Source organism: Ruditapes philippinarum, unplaced genomic scaffold (assembly GCF_026571515.1).
Source record: "Ruditapes philippinarum isolate M1 unplaced genomic scaffold, ASM2657151v2 ctg121_1_1_1_1, whole genome shotgun sequence".
Taxonomy (NCBI): domain Eukaryota; kingdom Metazoa; phylum Mollusca; class Bivalvia; order Venerida; family Veneridae; genus Ruditapes; species Ruditapes philippinarum.
The window spans coordinates 181,421-204,945 of NW_026861840.1; the positions used below are offsets into that span (position 1 = coordinate 181,421).

The window sequence follows — 23,525 nt, forward strand, 5'->3', positions numbered from 1 at the left end:
TGGCAGGGGGAGGTTGTCATTGAGCTCTAAATGGCCACTGCTGATTCTGACAAAGTGGTATGCGGGGGTATTCACGCCATGACAGTGGCAGTTCTAGTTGGTATAGATATTCCAAAGATATATGCAAAAATAGAATAAAAAATACTGCGATTTTGAAAGCTTTGTCTGTGGTTATAGAAACATACGTTCTAGGTGAAAAAAAAGGGAATCAAGCGGCTCAATACGGAAATGAAACAAGCTTACAAAAGACATGAAGAAATACGATAAGGTTTATAAACATTGTTGAGTAAAATACTAGGTATTATAGCTGTGTACAAGTCCAGTAGAATCAGCATTGTACTCATTAATGTATAGTGACATCTTAATTTCACAATACCAAAATTTTGAAATATTTACTTCGAGTAAAAAAATGAAAACCAGCATAGATGGAGTACAATTATGATTCAATGTGGAAATGTCTGGAAATGTAAACGAGGCTAGATAGTAAAATATGTTTTCTATTGCTTTTTGACAGTCAAAATGAAGACGAGGCGTAATTGCTGTATTTAGTAATGATTTATGTTGGAATATCACAAGGTACAAATGTTTGAAGTTCGTTGTTTACAGTTAATGCAGTGTGAAGTAAAATACATATTTTATTGATAATGTCGAACACCAATCGAACAACCTATTTTCTGCTTACTGGTTGTGTGATAAGTCTTCAGTTGAAAGATTTTTAATAGTAGAACAATACTCGAAATAAGTCTAAAACAAGTTGTTATACTGGCTTGAATTCTGACTTCCTTTAAATAACTAGAAAGAAATTTATAATGGAAACATTTATTTTAGCATAAAAAGTCTTTCAATTGATAACTTGTAACATTCCCAAGTTAAACAAGATCATTGCAAACATAAAGCTTCCATGACGTAGGTAATTTCTTGTTTTAATACATAAGATTTTAATAACTATTGGTTTATAAATTTATGTCTGATAAGAATTTCCGTTAATTGATCACTTATATTAATGACAAAATAATTTGTTGTATTCAAGTCCCTTGGTTTCTTTTTAACATAAAGCGACATTCAGAATCAATTAGAGAAATAAACTTGAACATTTCGTGACTGAGTTAGTGGTATCATTAACATTTCAGCTGATAAACACTAAGAACAGTATATCAGTGTAATGAAGGTATTATGCGGAGAAAGTCGCCTGCGGCAATTATCATTGGGACAGTATAAATAGCAAAGATCCTAACTTCTTAAATATGGCCGAGTGGGATATTAGTGAAAACATTCTGAAAAGAGAATTAACTCAAAGACAATGACTGCTTTGCAATGCAATTTATTAATTTAGAAAACAGCAGACTCCTTTTGATATATAACGGGAAGAGAAAACATATTTCCAAATCTTCTAAAATAGTAAGCATTAGATTGAAACGAAAAGGTGAAATGTTACATTCTTGCAGATTGATTCTTTGTAAAAACAACAAAAAATATAATGTTCTTTGTATAAATATTCTTGGTTATATTTACATATTTAATATTGATTGTATGTGTCCCATTTTCTAAAAAAAAAAACAACAACCCAAATTGTTAGTCATTAAGAGTAAAATAAAATTTGGTTCCCAAACATCAACTTAGAAACTAAGATATTCGCATCTGAACAATGACCTTCAACTGATAAAATGATAATCAGTTCATCAATAGAAAAAAAATCTTAATGTCATCTGCCTAAAACACAAGTATTTCTTTAATAGCGTTATGAATCTATTTATTTGAGATTAAGCAAAATGGAAGGGAGGTGTGATTAGTTATCGTCAGTAGTAAAGAGATATTTTTTTTTTCTAACAGTTAATCATGAGAGGGGCACCGCACTAGTTAATGCAATCGACAGTGCCATTTGTATTTACACCTAATTTTAGAGTTAGCTATTAATATATTTGGGATTTTGGAAAACCGATGTGGAAGTCACTTATTACTAAATCAAAGTTACTAAATTATATGAATTGAATTTTCGTAACCTTAATTATGGTTCCATTCAAATAAATGATTTTTACATGACTTGGACGAAATTTAAGTTTAAATGTTTATTTTTAAACATGTCTCTTAAACCGACATTTCAATTTTGATAACCGAAATAAATTTGCAAGCTGATAAACGATGCATGAGCGACATGAAAGATAAATGATCAGTGATAAAAGATAGAAGAACATTTTTTTACATTTCTCTTTGCAAGAATGTTCACAATGATACATCTGTTTGGCTAAAAGCCATTTAATAAATGTAATTTAGATTGGAATACTTGTTTTGATGGCAATTGACCATTTAGGATAATTCAACGTGGAAATGTTTATGATTGATAACATTGAGCGAAAATGCCATATTACTAGTGATTATTGATATTCTTTATGTATTATTCGCAATTAAAACAACTGTTTACTTTCTGTAATATATTAACTATATTTATAGCTTCCTAGAAAAAAAAACTCCAAAAATGTTGTAATCGATAAAATTACTTGCTTGTGTTAAACGACATATTGATATAACTGGTCATATCGCGTCGAACACTGTAATTATCAAAACATGATGATTTAGCCTAAAATGAGTGAGTACAAGCTCATAAAATGAGTAAGTTAAATCTAAAAAGTTTAGAAGTTTACATTTAAATAATCGGTCAATGTTTTGGATGGGATTGAGTCAAAAAGTTCAGTTAGTGAATTATCTCGATACAATATATCATAGACCCTAGCAAGTTCATGACATTCATTTAATAAAGTATCCTATCATATCCGAGCAATATCTAAACAATGTTTTAAAGACGAAAATATTCAAAAACATAATGCGCTGTACTATTTATCATACGTGTACCAAACAAATGATCAGAATTTACATCGCACTAGAGAGTTGTATTAATTATGATCGGTTTTAAGTCTTTTATAGCCGTCAAAAACGTTTCATTGGAAAATGAATAATACATTTAAACGATAAGTTTAGATTTGATAATGCTTGAATTATTTCAGTAAAGAATATTTGTGTCCATACATATTGGATTTTCCAATTCTCACGAAAATATTGATATAATCTTGATTAGACTAGTGTGGGCATTATATTGAATGAAAGTACGTTGCCCTTTAGAAGTGTTTCAGTAATACAAATCAATCATTACTCAAGTTTATTTCTGTAATATTGCACCAGATAACAGATGTGGCTGAAAAGAGAATTCCCCAACGGTCCAAAGTAAATGTTTGGATTCCCTTAAATAAAGGCGATAAACACTCAATTTATTCTTTCTGTATTATTCGCACTTGAAACTACATCTGATTATCTAAAACATTATAACTCTATTAACATATTTCTGGAAACAATTTGTGCGATGGAATTCTACGCAGGTGAAAGCAATGAAATGAAAAAAAATAATAGGAAAAATCTTAAGAAAATGAAAGGCCGCTGTCTTAACATTCAACATAATGAGTATTTTTAGATTTTCAGTCTTTGAGTACCTATTATTGTTCAAACCGTATAAGTGTTAAGCTCTTGTTTTGTGTTACATTTTGCCGGCAACAATAGTATATTAATACATATATAACTATGCATATTGCAGGATGAAGTATCAAAGATAATGAGGTATCTTTTATTTTATATTTTAATGATGGATCCAGAGAATGCCTGATGCTTATAACTCGAGAAGAAGCATTGAAATAATTATTCATAAAAGTAGCAAACGTAAACAAAGATGAATATCTTTGATATTCAACGTGGAAAATTTTTACCTGCACAAGAGTTTTAAGATTTTTGTAAGCTTGTATTTGAAACATAACAGAAGAAAAGAAAAAGTGATTTTGTGCAACAAACCCTAGTACTTTTTTCTTACATTTTACATTGATTCTTTTTCTGAAGAGTACAAATTTAAAATGACCTGTTGATTCTCGGGATTTTTGAAGATCGGCCGAATCGAAATGACAGACTGATGTTTTATCAATTTTTGTTTTTGGATAGATCAAGGGCTCGAAAACTATTTGAACTAATTTACTTTAATATGTGAATTGTTTCATATATACAAATACAACTGATAAGCAATGTATAATCCTCCAAAAGTCCGCTATGATTGAACACTCATACGTAGAAATTATTTATCAGTAACATTTATTTCAGAATGTCAGTTTTTATGCTTTTTTTAGAAGACGATCAATTGATTAAAAGATTTCCCTACATAAATTTAGTACAAACTGATAAAATACATGATAAACCTTTATCAAAATTCCTAACATCTTTGGTAATTGCAGTTCAGCCTTATCAAATTGAATTTTGTTTTGTGGTTTATTGAAATTAAATCTTACGTAGAAACAGGTATATGTAAACAGCAGGGCTTCATTACTCCAAGATTTTGTTCCCAGTCAGGAAGATTTCAAAGTAGATTTTGATATCGAGGTATCATATCTAAATATTTTATTATTAAGCAACCTTTAAAAAATGTCTTATTTTGGTATGTAAACTATTTTTTTTTTCATATTTCTATCGCCTGATCGAAAGTTTTCTTTCTGGATTATCATCTATTCTATCGTCCATCATCTTAACGTCACTTAAGTGGAGTAATACATACATTATGTCGATGTTAATGTGTATTCTAAGCTAACTCTACCTTTTTAATAGAAGCGAAATAACACTTAGAAATCAAACACACACTGAATATTATCCGTGCCACTGATGATATGATTATATTTTTTTTTCAAAACCGACATTTATAAATCGATTACATCTTCACAAATAGCTATCATGTAACCTTTAGAGTTACGTGTACTACTATAACTTAATAATGAATTTAAATGAATTAAGATTTGTATGTGTCTTTAAAAAATTCATGATGTAATGACATCTATTTCCATGACTTAACCTGTCATTTTAACATAGATAAATAATTTTCTTTAACTTTTCCATATATTTAAGAAACAGACAGAATAAAAAATATGTTAAACTGGTAATAATATTGTTAGAAAAACATTTTTTTTCAACAGCCAGGAAAGTTAATTATTCAGTGAGCAAATGATATTTTGAAGCTCAGTCAGCTGATCATGAAAGTTGTTTCAGACATGGAACTATAAGATGTTGAATAGAACGACTCAATTTCAAATGGTGCATGTACTTTAACAGTAAATTGTAATCGTTGTTGTTTCCTTGCTGGCGATGATCTCTGCTCTTTAGAATACAGTTCTTGAGATATATCATGTTTTACCTTAATTTTGAATTGACTTTTACTAAACTTTGGTTGATTTCTCAACTGTACTACAAAAAAGCACATACAAAAGAATTACAAAGACATACAATAAAAACTATGCACTTTTGATATGGACAAGGCCTTCGCTTAAAGCACATTATTCTTGCAGACAGTTTTTATATTATAGTGAAACCATATTAAAGACACTCTTACTTGAAAAACTAGGTTTCTTCTCATTATCAAAATCTACTTTATAAGTGTTAGTTCTGAAATTCATAGTTCAGTTAGTTATTTTCCTAGCAATTAGTAAGCTTGTACATTGGACTAAATATGGTATATGGCCATGATTATTTTTCACGTCGGCGAAATCGTTGTGAAGCCATTTAGACTATGAAGAAATCTCAATAATTGGGAGACTTATAACATTCACCTGTCGAATTCATATTAAGCGTTTATGTGTTACATTCTTATTTATTCTGTATAAAAATCCATAAGAATAGCAAATCAATTATATTTGAATTCACAATTTATTGTTTCCGCAACTTTGAAAGGGAACATTTGTCTTAAAATATGATAAACAAGATCAACAAGGAAAGGCGGCGTTCAATGAACGCAACCCCCACATGACCCAGCAACAAGAACCAATGGCAAGGAGCCCAGGGGGACCCCAAACAAAAACAGGACAGGGCAAAGACAGAGCACGGACAAGTTAATCATTAAATGATAATTAATTTGTAACTGATTAGGAATTCAAAGAAAATAAAAATAGGCCCACAAAGGGGAAGGGGACAGGAGACCGGGGGGGAGGGGGTGGGGAGTAATCAAAGAAATAAAAACTAGAGGCAATGGGGAAGATACTTACCGTAGACGAGAAAACAACAAGGGACACAAGCAAAAGTGTCACCAAAACAGTATGAAACAACATAAGACATACATCTGAGGAACGAAGTGGGGCGCCGTCTTGGAACGGTCAGCAGCATAATAATGACTGCTGGGGAGTTTAAACCGGTTTATGGTGCACCAAACCTCGCTCTTAGCCCCACCATGTTCCTATAAACGAGACAGTGTAAATAAAATGAATCCCCGCAAAGTGAAATTCTAACAGTTGTCATGGTTACAAAAGGTTAAATAAGTAAAACACTAAAATGATCATGTAGAAACATATAAAAGTAAACCCAATGACCATAACAAAAGTACTCAATGTCCTAAAGGAAGACAGAGCAACAAGAAAATCACCTACAAGGGCCCGACGAAGCAAGGCAGAAGACGAACATTAAGACAATTCAGTCCCATAAGGGCTTTACGAACTATCCATCATAGAGTCTCCCACTTGGTCCGTCAGATGCAATCAAAAGAGGAAAGCGTAGTGTCCAACTGTAAAAGGGTTGAACACTAAACATGCAGTATGTCTTAACGTAATGTAATGCAAGTTTAAATGCAGTTTGACAGATCACTATTTTTTGCATATACGTATATTCAATATTTCAATGATTAATTATCAAACGTCAAAATTTAAAATTAACATAAAAACATAACAATAAAGCAACAATAAAAAGAAAGATGGCAATTACAAACACGACTTTATCGAGTCTGCTCATGGGAAAAAATCTAAAGTGCAGTTTTATGCCCTCTAGCACCAGATGAAAGTTGATTTCAAGCCAACAAGAACGTCTTTCTTGAAACATTTTTAATTCACCATTTTGCTGCACAATGAAATTAGTGTCACTCCTTATGTTTTCTCTCTCGTTATAGTACATCAGTATTTCATTATCCTTGATCTCAATCTTCTGCGAAGCTCGTGGAAAACCTTTATATGTCTTGTCCATTAACTTGTGTATGTAGTAACTAAATAAAAAAGTACTGAAAACATACTTAAAAACGATCTTTCGTGGTTTCTTTATAACATTTTTCGAAGAAATATAATAGAAGTAATCTAAGAATGATAGGAATATTGTGAAAAAATCAAAATCCAATTTCTCAATATGCAATATTTGTAGAATCATTACAACCCAGACGTCTTTTATTAGAAAAAAGTACATGTAATGTGTTGTCCTAAATTGTTAATTAATTTTAGTGTATATAAAGAAATGAATGTATTTCAAACATATCAACTAGAGATGGTTGATAGCACCTAATGAAACAATTGAATGTTGGTGAAAAGAATTATCTGATAAAAATCACAGGAAAATGTATGATACATGATTGCGACTGAAACTGTTTGATCAATCCTGGTGTTTGAAACTGTTTTCTGCTGTACTTGATTACCTTACACTGATGTACTTTCAGCAACATCAGTTTATTTTTAACTAATGTTTTCATGTAACACATTATCAATAGCATGATGCTCTCACAAGAACAACCCCGAAAATAAAGATCTTTTGTTGTTTTATAAGCTATGCGTTCTTTTAAGACAAATGCCTTTGTGCCAGTAATAGATAATAAAGTATGTTTGCATGAAATATGCTGTAAAGTACTTTTGATTAGAAATGGTTCATGATGTTCTTTCTGACAGACATAAATTGTTTACAGCAGGTGAAAAAATAGAAAGCTTGGCAAATTCGTTATTGTTTTCTGTCGTTAAATTGCGTACTTTCAAAGCTAACATATGTTATAAAAACGCTTATTTGATGGAATAAAAATAAAATAAAGATAAAAATACAAACCACTTAGAAACACCTACCATACAAAATCAATTGTTAATGACATAGAACGCCAAAACAAATTTATCTGTTTTTCTTTACATCAAACGCGACGTGATTGTTATCTGGTACTTAATATCCTATCTTTTAGCTGTTTTACTGACTTGGAATTCTTTAATGTTATATTGTTTATGACTATGATCGTTAACGTATGTTTACAAAATTTAAGTACTCTATAATATAGTATGTATACAATTGGACTAACTGTCTTTTTGAATATTTAACACTATTGCAATGTTGATTATTCATTTAAAAAGTCATACATCATATTTATAAAATATGAGAGTTAAAGAAATAATATTGTAATTAGATAATCAATTCTTTCATCTGGTTAGTTCGAGAAGAAATTTATTGTGCTTACTGTGAACACATAAACATATGTGTTTTCTATTTTATACAAGAAGAAAATCACAATTGACATGATAGTGTTCCTTTCCACTGTTTTTTGTTAATAATAGTAATTATTATTCTTTTTTGTGACAGTTAAATTGTCTGGGCTAAGACTTATGGACGTTCAATCTTAAAAATTGTTTTGATACATATCTTCCGACACTGGTAATAAGATAACATTAAAACATTAAATAACGGTCATCATAGAAAATTTGAAACAAAGTTGCAGGTCGATTTTTATATAATATAACGGAAAGTCAAATTGAATGTTCCGTAACCAACCAACGCCGTACATTCAACGTTGTATATAAACATTTCAGCGGATGTTTCAAAATTTCTTATTATACAGAAATTTTATGTAATTAAACCGAATGTTTACGTTTGAATATTGAGTTCTGCTTTAGTCGGTGCTAAGGTGAGTGTTAGTGTGTGTGATCGGGGGATGGGGTGGGCAGTGGGAAAGTCTTAGACAAACCGAGATTGTAAAATTATTAATTTTGTCGTTTTGTGCGTTTACCAATACCATTTTAATTCAGTGTTTTCAATGGTTGATCTTACAGCCGATATTGGGTCCAGGCATTTTTCAGAAAATACATGAAGCATGAATTCTTGGACAAAAACTTCTTATTCGAAATAGTTTTGCCAACGTCGGTTATGATGTCTTGATATCTCGGGATCCGTCATAAAATAATTAAAATAGACGGAGTTTAAACCGATAAGGCGATGGCAAAATTGAAACTTTTTACGATATTAATATATTAATGGTACCTTTCACAAAAATATCTGTTCTTACGATAAAAAACTGATTTTACATCAGTCTGAAAGAATGATCATTACATTTTATACTTGAACGATTGAATTAAACAATAGATTAAAACTACTCATCTTTTGTTTTTATTAGGTAATGAACTGTTATCTCGAGACAAACAAATCGTTTTAATAAGACATTTCATGTCTGCGAATCTCAATTATAGAAATGTTTGATGACAATGAAATCAATATCCGTATCGTTTGTCATTTAATTTTAAATGTATTGATGTCTTATCGAGACCTGTTTTATTTCGATTTGCAAAAGATTTACTCTTTATTCTAATGCGTAATAGATGTAGTCACAGACACATTCTATTCTCTGTTTATATTGTTTAAAAAAAACAACCCTACAATGTTTTAATGTATAACGAACGATAAAACCAATACAATTTATACCAATACAATATTTACCAATTGATAATGATAAAGTATCGTCTGCAAATGGCAAATGAAAATTTATATCAAGACGACAGAGTGATCATCTGCGGCTTTGACATTCTCGTGCCCCTTAGTGGCGCCTGAGGGATTGCTTCTAAGAGTTGAGGTCTCAGAATTGCAGTCACCTTTAGACAAGGGCATAATTATGTAATATTTATTTTAGAATTCTAATTCACGAGCGTAAACAACTCGTGCGATGCTCTCGTTTTTGTTTTCATTGGTACGCGATCCTGATGGTTCTTGCTAGTCTCGATTTTTTGTTGTTGATTTTTTCGAAGAAATTCAAGTTGGTATTTAAACAACAGGAAGGGGTTTGAATTGAAACCTAAATAAACCAATTTAACCAATGAAAGCAATATAGTTTTAAAGATAAATGTAAATATTGCAATGGTGGTACATTTACACTCTTTATTATGTGTTTTGTCGTAACCATGGATACTAGAAACATCCAATATTCTTAATTATTTTTTTCATAGATAAAACAATACTTTTATCAGAATATGTATAGCACTATCAACTCATCAATTGTTACTTATTTGATATGTTAGAATAGGATACCGTTACCTACGAAACGGCACGGCTTGAAACATGCTTCTAGGAACTGAACCTGTATGAATTATATGAGAACCAGTGCTTTTTAGGAAGAATAAGCAAGGTCGATTAAATACTTTAAAGTGGTTTTCAGCACTTACGTATCACCTTTTACTTACAACAAATCTAAATAACTGCACAAGTTTTAACATTGAAATTTTACTGTTATGGAGTGAATTGTTAGGTTTTTCGTTTTCTTAGGGAGACCGACACTTTTTTCTCATATATATAAATATTTTAAAAAGATGAGAGATATATAGTGCCAGTACATATTAAATGTTTTTGTTACTTAATGAGTATCAAATGTAATCATGATTTTTATGAATTGAAAGAAGTAAAGGTTTGCGTGTGACATAGCTAGAATATCTGATGTTTTGTGTCATTTTAAAACGAGTATTCTATTTTATAACATAACGTGCTAAAGGCTTAATCAAATTATGCAGAGTTGTCTGTTTACGTAATTGATAATCTCTACCTATTTATTACATGTCAAAAATTACTTTATCAATCTGAAAGCATCGCTCAATTGATGCAAAACTTTCCTTAGAATTATTCGATTAAAACCGTATTATAACTAAATTGTAGAAAAGAAAATTGAAAATCAGTCATGTGTCTGTTTCCTTCTTTTAAAGTTCATTTACATGCAGATATCTGACAGCGTGTCTTCGTTTAGAATCCAGTATTGGGTATGTCATACAGTAACAACATTTATGTCAAACATTTGTACAAAAAATAATATCACATGTTTTGTCTCCTATCTTTTAAATTACCTTAATTGTGTTGGTTCGCCGTAAAAACCAAACCAAACAAAATGTCTTATCTTTTTGAAAGAGACTTAAAACGTTATTTAATCGACACATTCTGCAAAACAATTTGAAATCAGCTGAAATTGGATTATTATTCATATTGAATATGGAATTGTGTTTCTTTAAGTCGGGGAAGTTAAAGTTCCTTCTTTTGTAATTAAAAAAAATATACTCTGATGGAAAAAATGGAAAGAGAAAACCCTTAAAAGCAATGCAAACAAAAGCAAATTCATTGTCAATAACAGGACTCGGTTTTTTATACGATATGAAGAGAAGTGCAACATCTCTACACGAGCCAATCCTTTACAAAACTGTTCCGAACGTTATTGAATAGCATTGTTAACGATGTGATGTTCTGATTGCAAAATGGGGAATGGGTAGAACCTTTGCAATTCTTGGAAACAATAATTAAAGACAATTCAAGACTCAGTTTAAGAGTCTGTTCAAAAGGAATAATGGAAATAGCGCCAGTATAGGCAACTTATTTCGCCCATATTTTATAACCAGAAGAGTTTCGGTACTAGTATAAGTTAAGAGTCATTTCTACCAGAAACGTCGTAGGTTTTATGTCCTTTGAGCAACGCATTTACAATCACAACTCTGACAAATTTCTAGCTAAATCAATTTCTCTAATATAGGAAACAGACTTTCATAATATAAGAAGAGGTTACGGTGAAAAATTATTAGCAATAAAGTAATTATTTTGAGTCTTAAAACGGGAAAATATACATAATTATTGTATATTTTTAAAGCCTAAATTACATAATAGCATTTAAATTGCCTTGTAAAATATAACGGATAATACAATATGGGAAAAGGTAATAATGATTTAACAAGTATCATTGACATGTCCGTGGATTAGGTGAAGAGCAGAGAACAATGGCTTAAGCAGACGTGTGTCCAATTAAAAAATAGAATAAGCAGGATAACAAGTTAAAATTGCTTAAGGAAGTAAAGGTCTGCCGCCATAGATTATTCTTTTCTGAAAAAGAATCATTGTAATTGTCGGAGAAGTGTTTTTTTTATCTTGAAATAAAATTATTTGTAGTGTAAAAACTGTTTTGATGATTGCGGTGAATGCATAAGGTTTAGTGTTAACATTATGTTGTGCTCTTAGTTTTTACTCAATTCATGCTTCAATAGACAGTTAAGTATTCCAGACACTTTAAGAGACACTCAAACTTTATAGTAAATTATGACACATTTTTTTTTATTTACAACTGCTAAAGTTGGTTCATATAATATTTCAACAATAATTTTGCCACCTTCCTGGAAATTTTTCAAGGTGTGCGAAAAATCTTAATAACATGAGATATTGGAAAGATTCTTTTATCTTTAGTGTACTAAAAGAATGTGCATTTAAATATTTATTCTTTTACTCCATGTAAGCCCGTTTTTATGTAAATGTGTATAAATTAGACACCATCACACGTTCTACCAATTACATTTTAATGGACCATTTTAACATCCTCTATATTAATAATTCACCACGTTCAGCATGTTTTAAGAGCAACAACGAAAACCTTCAACGGCACTTTTCAACTATTTCATCCAAAATATTAATTCATCGAAGAAATGAAAAAACGAAAATTTAAATATATGAAAACAAATATAAGAAAAGAAAACACACATCGGTATATGTTTTGAAACCCCTCGTTTTTAATGTTATCAAAACAATATTTAACTCCTACAAAAAGTCATTATAGAAATAAAAAACCCTTTTCTCTGTCAAAAATGTAAGAATGTGGAGAATAGACTTTAAAGTAATTTCAGTGACATATAAAAGTCAGGATTAATCAAGAAAAAAATTATTAAAAACTTTAAGCAAAAAATAATAATCTTTTATCACAGTCGACATAATGAAATATAATAAAGCATGTTTGGAAATAGAAAAGGTTTTTGAAAATTGTTCATTCATGCTAGTAACATTCATAACAAACTTTTTTTGAAAATGTGTTTATACAAAACATTACACCATTTATTTGACATTTTTCCTACACGGTCTGCTCTAAAACCAAAACTTTTGGCAGTATCATGTTTTTAAAAATTAAACGTCTTAAAAATAGCAAATGGCCATTTACGAATCTTAGTGAAGTAGTCACAGTTTTCTTGATATATAAATACACATGCAAATAAAACACACGAATAGCTGACAACTGAAAATGTCAAACAAAATATCAGACAACACTGAAACGAAATCTCCGACCTGTATACTTCACGTTGGCACACTGAATATCTGATGGCATGCATCTCTTATATTTTGAACTTGTTTGTGCATGGTAGATTATTTTGGCTTCTTGTCTGACAGGTTTCTATCTCGATATTTAAAGGAGGCGTGATGTAAAGTACTTTGTCTTCAGTGTGTTAATGCAACAGTTTTGGAATATAATCATCTAAGAATTTTGATATTGATGTAACATACAATTTCCTGTCTTGTAATAAACCCATTTCATGCATCTTTTAATTATAAATGTTACTCCTTGTATGACTTCATACGGTAAACATTGCCATTGGTATACAATGTATAATAAAGGTATACAATGTATAATCAATTAAGATTAAAACATACTGCAATAATGTAACGTTTTATATTAAAAATGTAAAATTAAATAAATAAATAAATAAATAAAAACTTGTGGCAATTTTTCTTTGACAGATTATCAAAACAATTTTGTCAAAGGAGTATTTTAGTAACTTCTTGTGCGGAAACATTAGCACTCTACTTCTATTTCATTTTTGCTTACCAATAATCACATATTTATAGTATTATTCTGAAAAAATCTTTTAAATGAATTTTGCAAAGCAACTTTTAAACTGTTTTTTCCTATCAAAAAAGAGCGTTTCAAAAGAAGAAAAAAACGTTTTCCAGTCGTTTATTAACAATATTGTTTCCTGTTTCGGGTCACTGGAAGGTTTGTAAGGGTAACGTTTCTTGTTATTATAGATCTTGTTATTAACCTAACCTTCTATTGGTATCCCTACTTTTTGTAATGATTCTGTCAACAGAGGCAGTTATTTGGACTTGAACAGGAAATGTGTTTATGACAAGATTGGTATTATCTTGAATCCAATTATCTTTCTTTTGTATATGATGCCAAATCAGTCCAATGTTACAGATTTCCTCTGATTTGTAAGAATGATGTTGTCCGAAATATAGTTTTGTTTGCTACAAAATGTTTGAATTATCTTTGGTTTATTAAATTGCATAAATATATAACAGGAAAAAAAGAATATATTGAAATAAATATTCTTAATACATTATTATAGAAAAGTTCATTCAAAGCCAAAATCTTGATATAAAAGATCAATTATAACTATTAAAAATAAATAGATAAATAATATAAGTTTCATTCTCAACAATATTTTTCTGAGAGAATACAAAATACAAAACATGTTATCTATTTACTTCTATGAAATGCTTAAAATTATCATTATTATCCAAGCCAGTAGTTCACCGCAACAATAATTAACAACATTTGAAATTAAGACATTCGTAAAAAAGGTATTCTAATAGTTTTGTATTCATTGTTTATGTAAATTCTTACATTTTTGACAAGCATATCCTAAAATACCGTCCTCGTTTACATTTCGCACTGTAATATTTCTCAGACAAGGAAGACCGACAATTTGTTCAGTGACTTGATAATCAAGGTATCAATTCCCTCTATTGCAGTCTAGGCTATACCCGGGTCGTTATCTGTTTAATTCACATTTTATAAAGTAAATTAAGGAAGTAATACAGAACATTATAATGGTGACGCTTGACACTTACATTAATGTTCGGTATTTGCTTAGGGAAAGTGCGTACAAGGAAGTGGAAATTTTGACAAAATATTCTCCCCGAATATTTACATTAAGGTCACAAAATATTTGTATTTTTCATTCTTAGTAAGTATTTAAAGTACGTATACATTACTTATCTGAATGTTGTTTACCATAACTTAGTTTAAGATAAAAAAAATTTGGCACACTATACAGTACGCGTACATGACAATGCAACAATATGATGTGAATTTACCAAGACAATACACAATCACAATGACATGCCCACCAACACCAGAAATAACACAAAAACAGTAAACTTTAATTTACATTGTAATTTATTTTGATAGTATTGGTTGCATGACTTAGAGGCAATTATAATACTTGATGGTAAAGCAGAAATAGATAATTAACCTAAAAACTATAATAATGCATGTTACTGCTAGAAATTATTCTTATGTTTATAACTTAATATGCAAAAAAAGGTTAAAGACAATTTTGAAAATATGGAAAAAGGTCGATTGAACTTGTTAATTAATTGGGAAAAAGTATTTTTGTTCTCTGCAAATTACATGATAAAAGGACAATAAATAACTAAAAATAGTGTTCCATTGAAAAGTGAAACAACCCAGGTGACAGGTTGCAAGTTTTATTGTAATTATCTATTCTAGATAATTAATTACAAGCAAGCTCTGTTCACGCATGCATACTGCTAGCATGTGCAGTTCTTTATAAAACTATTTATTATGTCAAGGTTAAATAAGAACATGGTTAACGCTATTTATTATGAATGATTGCCGGATTCGCAAGGAAACACTTGCAAGGAATAACTTTTTCAACTGGACTTAGCTACGTCCTTGTCCTAGATCACGTGACTTTGAGTGAAATGGCAGGTATATGTTTTAATGTTGGGGCCACTTCAAAACTTGAGTCATAAATAAGTAGTAAAAAATGTGCCGTCTTCGCAATTACGTTATATAATACACTATGACCTTATTACCAAGGATATAAAACGTCAAGTAAATATGTCTTTATCATCAACATGTGTATAAATATATATACATGCACAATTATATTAAAAAAAATCAATAATATCATATTAAACATACTACCCGTCTCTCATGCCCCCTAGTACCGGCTTTATCTGTATAAAATCCTTAAAATATTGGAATCAATGATCCCGAAAGACCAGAAAGACATAACAACTCAGAGTTTATATAGGATTACTATAATCTTGTTTGTTGTTGGTATAGTCCCACAATTTCTGCCTGACGATGTCGAGAATTTACTCCCAGTGGATCTAATTTAATCAATAGTGTCAATATTTTATACCCTTAGTTTTGCCAGGAAAACAGCAATTTACCTAATGCCTTTCAATAGCAAAAAGCGGAAAGATTTTTACTGTTTGTGAAATACAACTTTCATTGTATGATGAAAATGGAGACTGTGTAATAATTTACAGATAACAGATGTTTATTGTTTTGTACTTTTTTTCTCTTTCACTCCATCAGTAACATAAAAATATATAGCTAGTCAAGTACTTTATTCATATTTTGTAAACGATGTAAAATTTTGAGTACGGATGTGGAAAAGTCTTTAAGGTGGAACTCCAAAATATGCCTATGCTGAATAAAGAGGAAAGTGCATGTTTAAAGTTATAGTAAATACCATGTGGTTCAGGAACACAAATAGATTAGTAACATCTTAAGTTTATTGTTTTATAACGTACTAGTGCGAACTTGCTTTTCGGAAACATGAGAAATCGTGTTGTATAATATTGTATAACATTTAAAGCATTGTTATATCTGTCTTTAATTACTTTTATGCTATTTCAATGTTGAAGTATAGTTATGTTTTGCAATGTTTGAATTAATTCCTAATTAAAAGTTGTTTACAGAGTTCAGATCCTTTATTCTTATTGCGTTTTATGATCTATTAAAACAAACTTCCTTTCCAAGAATGTTTGCAAGTTTATATCTCTATTTCTTACTTGTATTGTCAGACTTTTGTTGTTAGGCTGAAATGATGGTATCAAAGATTAATAATCTTCAAGTCAGACTGTCTGTCAAATAACCCTAGATAATCTTACAGGGCTTTTTTCTTCTTTAATGAGGACATTGTCCTTTTGCAGACATTTTTACTATTATGATCAAATTACCGGACAATAACTTCTTCATAAAATCGTATATACTATATACTTTATGTGATGGAAATTTGATTATTCCCTTATTCATTTATGATTTTTTCTTGATGATTCGAACTCAATATTTGCATAAGAAATTAGCAATTAAAGAAATAGCGAATGAAAGGTAATTAACAATTTTTATCATATCTACATGCTGCCCTTAAGATATTTTTGCACGCGGCGTCTAGTAGATATGCATTTGTCCATACATTGTAGACTTGATTTTTTTGTTTTACCAAAATCACACTGTTTTCAAATGTTCTAATAAAATAGCTTTTCTGATGTATAACATGTCTCAGAGCTTTAAGGGATTAGAATAAACGTTTAACTGAAGTGATAGTGCCATATTTGAATATCATATTCTTTTTATCATTATCTTATTTTATCTACATAATAAATGACGTGCCAATGAGCCAGTCTATAGTCGATTGTTCTAAAACTTAACGGTTGTGAGAGGTAACGAATGAGACAGTGTCACTTCATTTACTCCGCCTCTGTTGAAGTTCGGCTCCGTCTTAAATTGTCGCCAAATTTAATATGATGCTCCGTACGCTAGCATTTAGTCTTCGTTGACGGGGCGGAAGAAAACCAGGACATTTTTGATAAATATCAATTGTCGAATCATCAAATTACAAGTTACAAAGCCTAAACCACGCCCACTATCAGAGAGACGGTTCTCCCTCAACGTTAAGAAAGTACGCCAAACTCTGCGCACCGGTTACGCTACAGCCAGTAAGAGGAGATCACTGCAGAACAGTTAGTCCTTAAAATCTTTCGAACATTATGCAATTCGTACCAAAATTAAATGGACATATTTTCGGCACATATTGTCTTGAATTTATTTAAAGTATACCAATCATTTCAATTTTACTTGTTATCCAATTTATTTTGCTTCGACCAGACGTTTCAATCTTTGTCGGAACAGACAAACATTTCAGAAGTTCAGACATGGCATTACTTTGTGAATATATGCATAAGGTTATACATTTTCACAAAAATATGCAACTTAATTATTAAACAACGAGCACATACCAAGAACATGGAGAAAAAAGATTTGTGTTTCGGATATTGAACTGTAATAGATTGTCAATGCTGATAGACTGTTCACGTCATTTGGCGGCGTCTTTGATGTGTAGCATAAACATTTAACTTGTTTGATGTATGCTATTGATATCAGTATTCATAACAATAGACTTGCCTTGACTTTGTATGAAGATGAATTAAAGTTTAATATTTGTACTGCTTATTACGTAATAATCATTGATTACTTAAGGTATTGAAGAGAAAAAAATAATTTACAATCGCATTGATAAGGAGACATTCGACCACATGATTTAATATTTTTTTCTAATTTACAAACACAAATTAATCTTAAAATTTCATTTATGACCTTACAAGTAAATTAACTTGGATGATTCATATTAAAAACTAACATCGTATAAATGTTGAATTATTTGCAAGTCATCGCAAGCACACTACGGTGTACAATGCAGAAATATTCAGAAGAATAATCAAAGTATAAAAAGTTTAATTCCCATACAAGCGTTGTAATGATATTTCAAAACATTTTTGAGTGCAAAATTCCCAAAGTACAAAATAGTTTAAAATATTCTAAAAATATGCGATGAAAACAAAAAACAAATTAACAGTGTCTTTTTATGTTCATGAGTGATAATAAAAGGCGCATATTGCCTTAAAGTATAAGCCAAGTTAGGAATTGTTGCTTAACAACATATAAACTCAGTTTTAATTAATACCTTTGGTTAGTATGATTTTCTTATTTTGTTGATACTACGTGCCTTATTATACTTATTTCTAAATTGTTAAAACATGCACTCAAATTATGTTTTGGTTATTGCCACCGTTTTGAGTGTTATAACAAAATTCGATACACGTGTTAAATCACTTTAACATTATTAACTTCTAACAAAGCAGTAATCAGTCTTATCTAATCTTCGAAATTCATTACCAAACAAAAACAAACAGAAAAAATTCATTATTGTTGTAAAACAGTCAATAAAAATAAAGGGAGGAAAAAGTATGCTAAAAATGCAAGAAACAAAACACGCCATGTTCCTTTGTGATTTAATGTAATTGTACAATATTTTAAGCTACATTTGATATTGTATTTAGCCACCCTTTGAACTAAAATTAATCGCCTAAAATGTTCTTTGGCCAAAAGCCAAGTTTAAGCTTTTCTATGTCAATATATATGATAAAATAGATGATTTGCAATACGCATTGAAATCAATTTACATCTTTGTTCTTTGTAATATACATCAATCTCAATATCACTATACAAATTTATAGTTACATTAGTTCAGTTAAAGTATACAGGTCTTTATGGCTGCATAAAAATAGAAATTTTTATGGTTTAATGGAATCGATACCAAAATGGATATACACTATTGGAAAATAAACAACATAATTATATAAATAACAATATACATTTATCAATATGCTATTCACTAATATTATCTTTGTTATTGTAAAAATAATTTAAAGAATATAATTGTGATAAATATAAGAAAAAAGTATTTCATGACAGTGCTTTTAGCCATTCTCTTTTTCACAACATTAAAATCGTGAACTATTAGCACGAATTGGTGCATTTTTAAAGCAGGAACAATGGAAGATTGTTTCAACCTTGTACTGTTCAAAAGAACTCATTATTATTTAGATAAAGCTCAATACAACAAATATGATGGTATTTCTATACCAAAGAACACCATTAGATTCCTATTTAAAGCATTAACAAGATAAATAGGTCTTTGTCAGAGTAACAGTGAGAGAACAAATGTGGAAAAAATACGAAAATGTACCTGCAATGTAGTAAAACATATATCCCCTTCTACTATTTATTCCACCACATAGAAACCAACTTGATTAGACGAACGCTTACTTACTCTGAACATAAATAAATATCACAAAAGAGTTTTGCTGCTTTTCTGATATTTGTATCTCAAACCAACGTTGTATAAAATAACCGATATTTGTTGTATGTTTGTTAACCTGGTTAACAGCGGTGTCTCCTTTATGATTCGGTTTAAAGTTGTTCTAACCGCCTGGGTGTCTTTATTCTACACTATTATAATGATAAATGGTAAACAGTGTATTCCCTTTATTCTTAAATAATATCATCGATATAAACTTAAAATATATCAGTTTAATCAGACACTTGATATGGAATGTTCTAATAGTATATAAATAACATATCATGGTTAAGTGGATTAAATCCAAAAAAGTTAAATTAACTCTTGTATGAAATATGTAATTTTGCAACTAATTTACTTTACCATGATTTCATTACTCAAAGTATTGAAATTATTTGTCTATAATTACAGAAAAATAATATTGTGCAAAATATTCGCTTCATATTCAGATGCCAATTATCAACAATTTTTGTTTCCATTTAGTTCGTTTGTAATAGTTCAGTTCAATCACTGTTTAGCACAATTTACCGTGACAAAGTCAAAATTAAAAAAAAGAACACTGACTCATATAAAGTGCAGTCGACATTTTTGAAGACTATAAAATGCACATAATGGCTTCTTGTCTGAAAGTGTTCTTGCTCGTTATAAAACATACACATGTTTAAGTTTTCGTTGGTCGAAAACGAAAGTGCATCGGAACCAAATCTAAGATACTACTATTAGTAAATGCTATAGTACAAAATAAAAATGATCTTTGATTTTTAACAGTACATAATGACTATTTTAGTGTTTTTCTTTGTTTTGTTTTTTTTTAATTTTGTGAGTTAACTACTATGAACTAAGTGTATTGCAGTCAGTAAATGCTTATCTCGGTGATAAACGTCGTAAAATTATCTGAATAAATGTTTCTTATTTCTTACATACTAACACTGGGACGGAAGCAAATTGAGGAAGAAAACAATTGTTTATAATGATGCAAATTTAACCGGGATGTATATACTTTTCCCTGCTTGTTTTAAGATGGTAACAGATGTTCTCTACGATTGCAGATTTATGTTTTCTGATATATCACTCTAGAGTGCAGAAAAACAGAATTTCTCATTATCCATCTTTACCTCAACTTGTCTTGGCGAATGCGCAAACAAAAAAAACTGAAACAAATGTAGCGATTTAAAGGTAAACGAATGACATAAATGAATAGAAGACATGATAAAAAATAAAAACAAATTAAAATAGATAAAAATACATACAAACAAACAAACAAAAATGACAAGGATTCTTTATCTGCAATAATTATTTAATCTGAACTGTTAATGAATCAAGAATTTAAATGTACCGGGGTTACAATTTTGTTTCTTTTGGCAGTACAAATACCATATCAGATAAAAAAGTAAGTGTTTGATAAAACACGTTTTTATATCTCTATAAATTGCAATAGTTAAAATTTTCGAGTTTCTTTATCTAAAGCAGATATTCCAGTACATTTCTTTTCATAATCAGAATTTAAGATATTCTTTTCGTTAAGACAATCAAAGGATGTAAGCAACTTACTTATACTGTCATTGAAAGGTTGGCACAAAATGAGTATGTATGGGCTGTCATTTTTATTTGTTTGGGTCGTCAGACCAAACAAATAATGGTAGCGAAATTTCAGAGTCTAATGCTGTTAATTGCAAATGCCGAAAGTAGTCCACTTTTTTGAAGCGGTGACTTCCCTTTATATGTACACTAACGCCGAAAAATTCAGGGGAGATCACTGCGTTAAGATGGTCAAAGAGAGGCACATTAATTTTCAAGCAAAATAATTCCCCAATGGTCGAAGATTTCTAATATTCTTTTATTGTATTTTCTGCTCGAAAATAAGTAAATACAAAGCGGACATTCAATCTCTGACACAGAAGTTTACGACAAACCTAACAACAAGTAGTTCTCAGAACAGCTTAAAACTAGCGATTTAAAAGAAAGAAATATTTTTATTTTGTTACAAGTATCTAACAAATTACATCGCATTCAAAGTTTGAAAATAGCGTTGGCTTATAGAATTGTCAATAAATGCACAATCACAAATTACGCGGATGAATATGATTTTATCAATGAAAATACTATTTTTAGCGCTGTCGATTACCGAATACTACACAAACCGAGTAGTGGAATATATAGATTCTACATGTCGGACTGTTTGGGCGAGAAGATTTTCGCTAAATTATTTACTTCAATCTTAAACAACAGGTTTATCCTGAACAAAATACCTCGAAATTAATAAGGATTACAAACCCGAAATGCAATGGAAGTTCTAAATTTAGAATGACTTGATGTTATTCAGGCACTTTTAGTATAACTTCTCCGTGGTGCAGGGGTAACGCGCTCGCTTAGTGAGTGAGAGGTCTGGAGTTCAAATCCCAGTCGAGGAAACTTTTTTTAAATTCTTTTTTAAGTGTCTTTGTTAAGGAAGTAGCCTTGATATGCAAGGATAAAGTGTAGCTGTCGTAAAAAATGAACATAAATGATATTTTGATGCAACTCTAGTTATGCAGAATTCCGTATGTATCAAATTCTGGTGCCTTGCAAAATGAATTATAATACATAAAAATAAATTTATACAGGAAAATACATACAGATATACAGTACGATATAGATTGCAAAGATCAGAAAATACCACAGAACTTGCAGCCCTTTGATTCTTTATAAATATACATGCTTATAGTAAGCTCCAGGATTATTTACATCTGTGTTAAACAACAGTTAAAGTCGTTACAAGCCCTAATTTAGAATAATATGGTTTTCTTCAGGCCGTTCACATATAAATTCACCGTGGCTGAAGGGTTTTCGCGCTCACTTAGGAAGCGAGAGGTCTGGAGTTCAAATCCCAGTAAAGGAAGCTCATTTTTTTTTTCAAATTGTTTAAGTCAAATAAACATTGGATTGAATATCAGTGTTGCAATTAGTCTTATAGCCAATTTACTACAATTAAAACGCTGGAAAGCATTGGTGGCACTACACATATAATCTCACAACCTGTACCTTTCTTGCATTCTGAGACCCAAACAAATTCAGCGCCTTCTGTGCTTTGATTTTTATATGCAAACATCTTGTCCATGGGGGAATGTTTTTTTGACAAGATGTGAATCATTTGAACTCCAATCATCTTTCTGTGCTATGTGACGCCAAATCTTTGTCATGAAAGTGCAAAATGCATGGATCTTTCAGAAATCTTTTTGTTAGATAAAGGCAGACATTTGATGGTTTAAAAGTGCTTTTGAAACATATGGAGAAAACGCAAAGTTGATTCTGATGATAACAGCTTTTGTAATGTCAATTTATTGCATTTAATTATCTAGGCAAGAGTACAAATAAACATACACTCCTTTTTTGCAATTCATTAGATTTGGAGATATTTCCGTTTGTTACTAATATATCATTTTCTCTTAGCAATACAATATTTATGGGATTGATACACACTTCATCGCAATATTTCTTTCTAATTCCGACATAATGAATCGAAATTAAATAAGTTCTGTATATAAAATAAAAAAAACTTTAGCACATCTAGTGTTGCAGGCACGGTATTTATGACATATTTTACTGGAAAATAGAAAACAGATCTAAACATTCAACAATTAATTTAAGAACATTTTGTAATACAGCAGAATGTTCCTCACTTTTTCTTATGCTGTCTCTGTAAAATTTGGTGGAGATTTGAAAATTTAATTAACATTATAC

The 23,525-nt window shown here is 30.2% G+C and overlaps 2 protein-coding genes across 5 annotated transcripts in view; one reads left to right on the forward strand and one right to left on the reverse strand.

Moving 5' to 3' along the window:
- Nucleotides 1-19,951, reverse strand: part of LOC132717013 (atypical chemokine receptor 3-like) — a 32,931-nt gene extending 12,980 nt beyond the window's left edge. Inside the window, exon 1 of the mRNA XM_060700364.1 lies at nt 19,695-19,951. The gene's annotated coding sequence lies outside the window, so the exon portion shown is untranslated. The remainder of the gene's footprint in view (nt 1-19,694) is intronic.
- Nucleotides 1-23,525, forward strand: part of LOC132717014 (sodium/hydrogen exchanger 10-like) — a 219,547-nt gene that overhangs the window by 71,207 nt on the left and 124,815 nt on the right. The gene's annotated exons all lie outside the window — the stretch shown is intronic.